The sequence below is a fragment of the Ursus maritimus genome, unplaced genomic scaffold (assembly GCF_017311325.1).
Source record: "Ursus maritimus isolate PB19 unplaced genomic scaffold, ASM1731132v1 scaffold_5, whole genome shotgun sequence".
NCBI lineage: Eukaryota > Metazoa > Chordata > Mammalia > Carnivora > Ursidae > Ursus > Ursus maritimus.
The window spans coordinates 84,849,922-84,860,887 of record NW_024426663.1 but is presented as its reverse complement, the minus strand read 5'-3'; positions in this window follow the sequence as shown (position 1 = coordinate 84,860,887).

Below are 10,966 nucleotides of genomic sequence, written 5' to 3'. Positions count from 1 at the left end.
TTATTTTGATTGTAGCATTTAGTACATTTTCATTCAGAGTAATTATTGTTATGTAAGAATTTAGTGCTATTGTATTACCTGTGACATCACTGTCTCTGGATATTTTCTTTCTTCCTTTCTAGTCTTTATTGCCTTTGGTGTTTCTTTCCTTCTCAAAGAGTCCTCTTTATTTATTTTTATAATAATTTTTTATTATGTTATGTTAGTCACCATACAGTACATCCTTAGTTTTTGATGTAGTGTTCCATGATTCATTGTTTGCATATAACACATAGTGTTCCATGCAATACATGCCCTCCTTAGTACCCATCACTGGCCTATCCCAATCCCCCTCTCCCCTCCCCTCTGAAGCCTTCAGTCTGTGGACTCTGGGAAACAAACTGAGGGCTTCAAAGAGTCCCCTTTAATGTCTCTTGAAGGACCCATTTAGTGGTCATGAACTCTTTTAGTTTTAATTTGTTTGGGAATCTCTTTATTGCCATCTGTTCTGAATGACAACTTCGCTGGATAAAGTATTCCTGGCTGCATGTTTCTCCCATTCTGCAGGTTTTTCTGTTCTGCCAAGTTTCTGTGGACATATATGCACTGTACCTGATTTGCCTTCCCTTGTAGGTTAAGAACTTCTTTTCTCTTGCTTCTTTCAGGATTCTTTCCTTGCCTGTGTGTTTTGGGAATTTTACTACCATATGTCTTGATGTAGGACCACTTTTGTTGAATTTGACAGCAGTTTTCTGATTCTTGGATTTTGATGTTTTCTTCCTTCCCCAGATTAGGGACGTTTTCAGCTCTAATTACCTCACATAAATCTTCTGGTCCATTTTCTTTCTTTTCTTTTTCAGGGACTCCTATGATATGAATGCTATTACACTTTTTGAATTCAATTAGTTCTCTAAGTCTACATTGGTGACCTAATACTTTTATTTCCCTCTTTTTTTCAGCTTCCTTGTTTTCCATAATTTTACCTTCTATATCACTGATTCATTCCTCTGCTTCCTCCATCCTAGTTATCACATCCAGTTGGTCTTGCATCTGGTTATAGCATTTTTAAAAATTTCAGTATGACTAGTTTTTAGTTCTTTTATCTCTGCAATAAGGTATTCTTTAAGTCTTATATGCTTTTCTCAAGCCCAGCTTGTATCCTTATGTATGTTGTTTTAAATATTGGTTCATGCATATTATATCTGTTTTGATTAGGTCCCTGGATGTGATCTCTTCATATACTTTCTTCTGGGGTAAATTCCCCTATCTTGGCATTTTTTCTAGGTCCATTTTTCTTTTTCTTTTGTTCCTAGTGTGTGTGTGTGTGTGTGTGTGTGTGTGTGCATGTGTATTATGAAAGCCTATTACATATTCTGCTAGCTAGCCTTAATATGCCTATATTAAGAAGAGGTCCTATACTGTCCAGGGCCTGGTGCTTCAGGAAATGTTTCAGAGTGTGCAGTCTCCTGTGGTGTTTTGGCTGTCCCTCCCCTTGGGTCAGTCCTCTGCAGTTTCTCCTTCTCTGCCATGGGGAGTGAGTGGATCTTGTCCAGTGTGTGGCATTTTAAATAAGTATGCTTTGGTCTCCTTGTTAAAATAAGCCTGGTCATATTTCCACTAAAGCTAAATCTTTGAAGCAGTCTATGATCAGTAGACTTGGTGTGTGGGTGTGTGTTTCTCTTCTAAGGGAGGGGCCTCCCTCTCAGACTGACTTACTCTCAGACTGACTAGAACTAGTAAAAATGCACCTGCAGGTAACAATAGGGCAGGACTTGGTGTAAGAGGATACAGCCTCCACTGGGGGACACTGTGTTACTCACTGAAGTCTGCCTTTGCAGATAGGCCAAGGGAAAAATGAGGTTGCCCCACTCTTTTGTCCCCAGAGAGGTGAGTTCTCCCCACTGCTGTTCAGGAAGCCTCCACAGAAGAGCAACCTCCCTTCTTTTGTCTAGACTTCTGTCCAAATCCTGCTTTCACCCTGTTTGTGTCCAAGTCATCCACCTGCCTGCCAGTGCCACACTCCTGTCTGGAGTTTAAGGCATGTGGTTGGGTTTCAAAAACTAGAAATGTTAGGCACCTGGTGTGGAGTGAACCCACTCTGGGGAGGGTCTCGCCATGCCACAGTTGTTGATTGTCCCATAAAAACAGTCACATGACCACACAGGGCCTCAGAGTTTATGAAACAGCTCAGCCAAAACTGGCTTCCAGCTTTGCTTCCCTCAACAGGTGCCTCTGCTGCTTTGCTAACGACCAGGGCAGCTCAATGACACCTGTTGTCTCTTTTGTCCCCTGAAAGGTGGTGCCACCTCTCCCAAACACACTCCAAGAAGGGAAACTGTTTAACTCAGTGCCACCCAGGAGATTCTCAGACCATGCTGTTTCCTGGCCTCTGCCTTCCTCCCCCACAAGAGCACCAGGCATGATCCTGGTGATGGCATGGAATTCTAAAACTTGAGACTTAGTTTTTCTGCTTATTAAAACTTGGGTTAATCAGACCCTGTCATTTTCCCAGTCAATGGTTTTGGGGAAGAGTTTTTCTTGTGTAATCTCCTGCATACTGCTTTCTTTCTTTACCTCCCTCTTTCTCTTGTTTCTGTGATCAGGACTTCCTCTCCTCCACAGCACCCACAATTCTTTTCTCCCCCAAATCACCACCACAGCTCCTACCTTACATGATGTGGTCATTTTTCCCCTGTAGATGTGAAGTTTGTTCTCTCAGTCCTCCGATCAAATTCTTGGGTGTTCAGAATGATTTGATATTTATCTAGTTGTGTTCAAGGGACAAAGCAGGCATAGAGTCCCTCTACTAATGATTATGTACATATTCTTGGTGGCTTTGTACAGGTCAACTATGTCTTTATAATTTTTCTTACTGCTTAATCTGCACATATACAATAGAAAGCTTTTGGAATCTCCAATTATAAGTGTGGATTATCTATTTCATCTTTTAATTCTATTCATTTTTGCCTCCTGTAATTTGATGCTCTCTTGTTAGGAATATGCACATTAACAACTGTGATGTATTCTTGGAAAATTGATTCCTTTATCATTATGTAATGTACTTTTCCCCCTGATAACTCTCTTCATTGTGATGTCTATTGTCTCTGAAATTAATATAGCTACTCTTGTTTTCTTTGATTAGTGTTAGACTGACATATTTATCTCCCCATTGACTTTTTTATTATGTTCATTTAGCCACTGTATAGTATGTCATCAATTTACTTTTAATCTGTCTTTGTATTTTTTTATTTTTAAATAATTTTATTGCATTATAATTGACACACAATGTTAAATTTGTTTTAGGTGTACAACACACTGATTCAAAATCCTCATATGTCATACTATGCTCATAAATGTAGCTACTATCCATTTCCGTACATCACTATTAAAATATCATTGACCATATTCCCTGTGCTGTAGTTTTTATTCCAACAAATCATTTATTCCATAAATGGAAGCTTACATCTCCTACTCCCCTAAACTCATTTTGCCCATCCCACAATCCCACTCTCCTCTGGCAACCATCAGTTTTTTTTTTCCTCTGAATTTATAGGTTTGATTCTGATTCTATTTGCTTCTTTATTCCTTTTTATTTTTTTTTAATTGCAGTGGAAGTGAAACCATATGATGTATGTCTTTCTCAGGCTGACTTTTTCACATAGCTTTATACTCTAAAGGTCCATCTATGTTGTCACAAGTGATAAGATTCTATTCTTTCTACAGTTAAATAATATTATATTGTACATATATGCCACATCTTTATCCATTCATCTATCAATGAACACTTAGGTTCCTTCAACATCATGGCTAGTGTAAATCATGCTGCAATAAAAATAAGGGTATATATCTTTTTGAATTAGTGTTTTGTTTTTTTTTTTGGCTGTATACCCAGTAATAGAAAAATAAGATCATATGGTAATTCTTTTTTTTTTTTTTCATTTATTGAGGTAACTCCATAATCTTTGTCCTTGTACTTGAAGTGGAACTCTTGGGGCGCCTGGGTGGTACAGCGGTTAAGCGTCTGCCTTCGGCTCAGGGTGTGATCCCGGCGTTATGGGATCGAGCCCCACATCAGGCTCCTCCGCTATGAGCCTGCTTCTTCCTCTCCCACTCCCCCTGCTTGTGTTCCCTCTCTCGCTGGCTGTCTCTATCTCTGTCGAATAAATAAATAAAATCTTTAAAAAAAAATAAAGTGGAACTCTTGCAGACAACATATAGTTTGGTCTTCTTGTAATTTTTTAATCTTCTCTGAAATTTTCTTATTTTTTATTGGTGCTTTAGACAATTGACGTCCAAGTAATTTTTGATATAATATCTATCATTTTCGTTACTGTTTTCCATTTGTGATTATTTGTCTCTATTTTTGTCTGTCATACATCTTTTTTGAGTTTGTAATTGAGAATTTTTCCTTCAAATTTATCTTCTTTTTTACTATGTAAGTTATACTTCATCATCATCATTATTATTAATATTAATATTATTGTTGGTACTCCAGTATAGTTAACATACAGTGTTATATTAGTATCAGGTGTGCAATATAGTGATTCAACAATTCCATCCAGTGCCCATCACAAATGTACCCCTTAATCACCTATTTCCCAGTTCTCTGCTGCAAGGATCAGTTTGTTCTCTGTAGTTAAGTCTCTCTTTGGTTTGTCTCTCTTTTTTTCCCCTTTGCTCAATTGCTTTGTTTCTTAAATTCCTCACATGAATAAAATCATGTTATTTGTCTTTCCATGACTGACTTATTTTGCTTGTTGTTATAATCTCTAGCTTCATCCATTTATTTGAATATCAGGATTTCATTTCTATTTATGGAATGCTATATTTCTTCTTCATCCATTCATCTATCATCAATGGGCACTTGGGCTGCTTCCATAATTTGGCTATTGAAAACAATATTGCTGTAAACATAGGGACACATATATCACTTTGCATTGCTGTTTTTGTATTTTTGGGGTCAATAACAGTAGTGTGATTACTGGAATGTAGGGTTTTCTGTTTTTAAATTTTGAGGAACCTCCATTCTGTTTTCCATAGTGACTGTGCCAGTTTGCATTCCTGCCAACAGTGTAAGAGGGTTCCTTTTTCTTGACATCTTGTCCAACACTGGTTGTTTCTTGTGTATTGATATTAGCCCTTATGACAGGTGGGAGGTGATATCTCATTGTAGTTTTGATTTGCATTTCCCCGATGATCAGTGATGTTAAGCGTCTTTTTGTGACTGTTGACCACCTGTGTGTCTTCTTTGGAAAAATATCTCTTCATGTTTTCTGACCATTTTTAAATTGGATTTTCATTTTTTTTGGTATTGATTTTTATAAGTCTTTTATATATTTTGCATACTAACCTTTTTCAGATATGTCATTCACAAATACATTTAGCAATTTTTAGGTTGCTTTTAGTTCTGTCGATTGTTTCCTTCTTTGTGCAGTAGCTTTTTATTTGGATGTGGTCCCAATAGTTTGTTTTTGCTTTATTTATCTTACTTAAGGTACATATACAGAAAAAATGTCCCTAGAGCTGATGTCAGAGGCATTACTGCCCTGTGCTTTCTAATATATAGATATATATTTGAGAGATAGAATGAGTTGGAGGGGCAGAGAATCTCAAGAAAACTCCACTCTGAGCACAGAGCCCAACAGAGGGCTTGATCTCAAGACCTGGAGATGATGACTGGAGCCAAAACCAAGAGTTAGACGCTTAACCAACTGTGCCGCACTGGTGCACCTGTTCTAGGATTTTTATGGTTTCAGGTTTCACATTTTGGCCTTTACTCCATTTGAGTTTATGTTTGTGTATGATGTAAAACAGTGTTGCACTTTTATTCTTTTACATGTAGCTAAACATTTTTCCCGACACCGTTTGTTGGAGAGGCATTCTCTTTCCCACTGGATATTCTTTCCTGTTTGTCCAAGATTAAATGACCATATCATTATGGATTTATTTCTTTGTTTTCTATTCTGTTCCATTGATCTATGTGTCTATTTTTGTGCAGCTACCATACCGTCTTGAGTCCAAAAGCATTGTAATAGAACTTGAAGTCCAGAATTGTGATAACTCCCATTTTGCTTTCCTTATCAAAATTGCTTTGGATAATTAGGGTCTTTTGTGATTCCATACAAATTTTAGGGTAGTTTATTATATTGCTCTGTAAAATAGTGTCCACATTTTAAAAAAATATTTTATTTATTTATTTGAGAGAGAGATAACACAAGCAATGGGGAGGGACAGAGGGAGAGGGAGAGGGAGAAGGAAACTCCCTGCTATGCTGGGTGCCCAATGGGGGCTAGATCCCAGGACCCTGGGATCATGACCTGAGCTAAAGGCAGATGCTTAAATGACTGAGCCACCCAGGCACCCCTGGTGTTGGTATTTTGATAGGGATTGTATTGAGTCTGTAGATTGTTTTGGGTAGTGTAGACATTTTCACAGTATTTGTTCGTCTAATCCATGAGTGTGAAATATCTTTGCATTTTTGTGTCAACTTTAATTTTTTAATGTTTTATAGTTTTCAGAGTACAGGTCAATCAACTGGTTAGTTAGGTTTATTCTTAGATATCTTATTATTTCTGGTCCAATTTTAAATGGAATTGTTTTCTTAATTTCTCTTTCTGTGGTTTCATTATTAGTTGATAGAAAGGCAACAGATTTTTGCACCTTGATTTTTGTATCTTTGTGACTTTACTGAATTCATTGATCAGTTTTAATAGCTTTCTGCTGGAGTTTTTATGGTTTCCTATATATGGTATCTTGTCATCTGCAAAGAGTGAAAGTTTTACTTCTTTACCAATTTGGATGCATTTTATTTCTTTTTGTTGTCTATTTGCTGTATCTAGGAATCCAGCATTATGTTGAATCAACATAGTGTGGACATCCTTGTTTTTTTGCTGATGTTAGGGTGAGAGCTCTTAATTTTTCTCCATTGATTATGATGTTTGCTGTGGGTTTTTAATATATGGCTTTTATTATGTTGAGGTATGCTCCCTCTAAACCTGTTATTGAGGGTTTACCATGAATGGATGTTGCACTTTGTCAAATGCTTTTCTGCATCTGTTGAAATTATTGTATTTTTCCCTTTCTCTTATTGATGCAATGCATCACATTAATTGATTAGCCAGCATTGAAACACTATTGCCTCCTGGGAATAAATCTCATATGATCATGGTGAATTATTTTTTAAATGTATTGTTATATTAGTTTGCTAGTATTTTGTTGAGGATTTTTGCAATCCTATTCATCAAACATATTGGACCGTAGTTCTCTTTTTTAGAGATGTATTTATCTAGTTTTAATATCAAGGTGATACTGGTCTCATAGAGTGAATTATTAAGTTCTCCTTTTTCTTCTTTTTTTGTATAGTTTGAGAAGAATAGGTAATAACTCTTCTTTAAATATTTAGTAAAATTTACTTGTGAAGTCTTCTAATCCTAGACTTTTGCTTGTTGTGAATTTTTGATTACTGATACAACTGTCTTGCTGATAATTGGTGTATTCAAATTTTTTATTTCTACTTGCTTCAGTTATGGTAGGTTTGATGTTTCCAGGAATTTATCCCTTTCTTCTACACTATTTAGTTTGTTGGCATATAGTTTTTCATAATATTCTCTTACATTTTTTATTGCTGTGTAGTTGCTTGTTATTTTTCCTCTTTCTTTGTGATTTTGCTGATATGTCTTCACTCTCCCTCTTTATCTCTCTCTTTCTGTCTCTGATGAATCTGGCTAGAGGTTTATCAATTTTGTATATATTTTCAAAGAGACAGCTCCTGTGTTCATTTATCTGTTATATATTTATATTTAGTTTTTATATAATTCATTTATGTTCCAATCTTTATTGTTTCTTCCTTCTGGTTGTATTTGATTTTGTTTGTTCTTTTTCTAGCTCCCTGGGGTATAATGTTAGGTTGTTTATTTGAGATCTTTCTTGATTCTTAAGGTAGAACAGCTGTTCATAGAACAGCTTTTGCTGCATCCCAAATGTTTTGGACTGTTGTGTTTTCTTTTCCATTTATTTCCATGTACGTTTTGATTTATTTTATTTCTTGGTCAACCCATTCATTCTTTAGTAGAATGTTATTTAGCCTCCATATACCGGTGGTTACCAGGTTTTTTTTTTTTTTCTTGTAGTTGATTTCTAGTTTCATAGTGTGGTGGTCCAAAAAGATTGATGGCATTATGTTGATCTTTTAAAACTTATTCTCTCTTGTTTTATTGTCTAATATGTGATCTATTCTGGAGAATTATCTGCATGCACTTGAAAAGAATGTGTATTCTGCTGTTTTAGGATTAAATATTCTGAATATACTTGTTAAATCAGTCTGGTCCAGTATGTCATTCAAAACCACTCTTTCCTTTTTGAGCTTCTGTGTAGATGATCTGTCCATCAAAATAAGTAGGGAGTTAAAGTCCTCTATTATTATTGTATTACTATCAATTAGTTTCTTTATGTTTGTTATTAACTATTTCATTTATTGGGTGCTCCAATGTTGGGTGTATAAATTTTAACAGTCGTTATGTCTTCTGGCTATATTGTCCCCTTCAATATTACATAGTGTCATTCTTTTTCTCTTGTTTAGTCTTCATTTTAAAGTCTATATGTCTGATATAAGTATTGCTATTTAAGCTTTCTTTTGACATTATTTTTCATAAAAAATAATTATCCATCCTCTCACTTTAAATCTGCATGTGTCTTTAGATCTGAAATGAATCTCTTATAGGCAGCATATGGATGGGTCTTTTTTTTTTTTAATCCAGTCTGTTAGTCTATGTCTTTTGATTGAAGCCCTTGGTCCATTTACATTCAAAGTCATTATTGATAGATATATATTTCTTGCCATTCTGTTACTAATTTTAAGGTTGTTTTCATAAGATTTCATACAATTACTTCCTTAGAATTAAGGAAGATTGTCCTGGAGCATCTCTCATAAATGATCCTTTTTTTGTTTTTTTTTTTTGGTATTTTCTCTCTAAGTGGTCTAATGAGCTCTAATTCTGCCAATATCTCTGCCTAAACTCTATCTATCATGTCTCCTGAAAATTGGACAATAGAAGAACCAATACACATGGGTTAATAGTAACCTGTAATAGAAATAAAACAAAAAACATTTTTGGCTATCAATTACAAGCAGTTATGTTATGACATGTATTGTTCTTTTGTACTATTTTAGTCATTTTGGAAAATATATTAAGTACAGTAGAATTATTATACTGAATATTACTATCAAGTTGGGCAGTTTTCCATCATCATTTCTACGTACTAGTAAAACCTTATTGCTTTCAAGATAGAGGGAAAAAATGCAGTTTACATTTACTAAAAAATCACAAAGAAAGCAGAATGAGTGGTGAGAAATATATAATGATTTTGTCAAATCACCATTTTTTAATCCTCTAAATTATTTTCATCCTTGTCTTGAATCCTGCAATAATATTGTTCTAAATAGTATGTAAGAAAAATTGACCTATTTCTAAGGCTGCAGGACTAAGAGAACCTTGCTTATATTTTCATAAGCAGATGATCTGAATCACTCTTCCCAGGGCCCTGGTCACCACCTTGTTACTTAGGCTGTTGATGATGGGGTTGAGTACTGTGGTCAAGATTATCATATGATTTCTCTCATCTATGGAACATAAGAACTAGGAAGATAGGTAGGGGAAGAAAGGGATAAAGAAAGGGGGGTAATCAGAAGGGGGAATGAAGCATGAGAGACTATGGACTCTGAGAAACAAACTGAGGGCTTCAGAGGGGAGGGGGGTGGGGGAATGGGATAGGCTGGTGATGGGTAGTAAGGAGGGCATGTATTGCATGGTGCACTGGGTGTTATACGCAACTAATGAATCATCGAACTTTACATCAAAAACCAGGGATGTACTGTGTGGTGACTAACATAATATAATAAAAAAATTAAAAAAAAGATGGTGTAGAAGACAGCTAGACCCCTCTCATCTGTTGGAGATTGAAGGGATCCCAGGTGTAGATAAGTGTAAGCAAAAGGTACATAGTAGAAAGTCACCACAATGAGGTAGGTGCTTGCTGCAGATTGAATAGGCCATCCTCCTCTCTTCTGCCAAGTGCATATAGTAAGGAGAACCCATCCATAGGAGCATGCATTGCCAATAAAAGGAAATACAGTGAAGAGGGTGGTGCTCACAAACCGTGTACTCATAGACCTAGGTGTCCATGCATGGCAGAGTTGACATGATGAGGGCATCACAGAATACATGGTTGATGGTTCTGGTTTGGCAATAAAGGATATGGACAGTATATACTGTGTGGGTAACGGATTTGATAGAGCCTTTTTTCCATGATCCTCTTTCATCAGAACACACAGTTTTTGCTCATGTGAATGGGATAGTGAAGAGGAAAGCAAATAGAAACATAATGACCGTAGCTATGGAAACTGAGAGTAACCATTCTGCACCGGAAGCCATCTTGGTGACAGTGATGGAGATGTAGTTCCAGTCCATGAGGGAGAGCTGACTAAGCAAAAAATACATGGGTGTATGAAGATGGGTGTCCAGGAGGGTGAGGATGATCATGGACAGATTGCCAAAGAAAGCCATTAAGAAAATGAGCACTGGGTGTTATATGCAACTAATGAATCTTTGACCACTACATCAAAAACTAATGATGTATACTTAATGCTGGCTAACTGAACGTAATTTTAAAAAAAAAGAAAGAAAGAAAGAAAGAAAGAAAGAAAGAAAGAAAGAAAGAAAGAAAAAGAAAATGAATACAATGAGAATGAAAAGAAACAGGCCAATACTTGAAGGTGGAAACAACCCCAATTAAAGGAAATCTGTTAGTTTGGTTGTACTTTTCCAATTTCTATTCATTGCTTTTCCTGAAAGAAGAGAAAAACTCATTTGTGGTAAATAAAAACATTGAGGATTTTTCTTCAAATTATTGTAGTCTGTGAAGTTTTCATTAAATTCTCATTTCCTTAAATAAGTATTCAAGTACCTTATTTTGAGAAAAAAGTTCTATG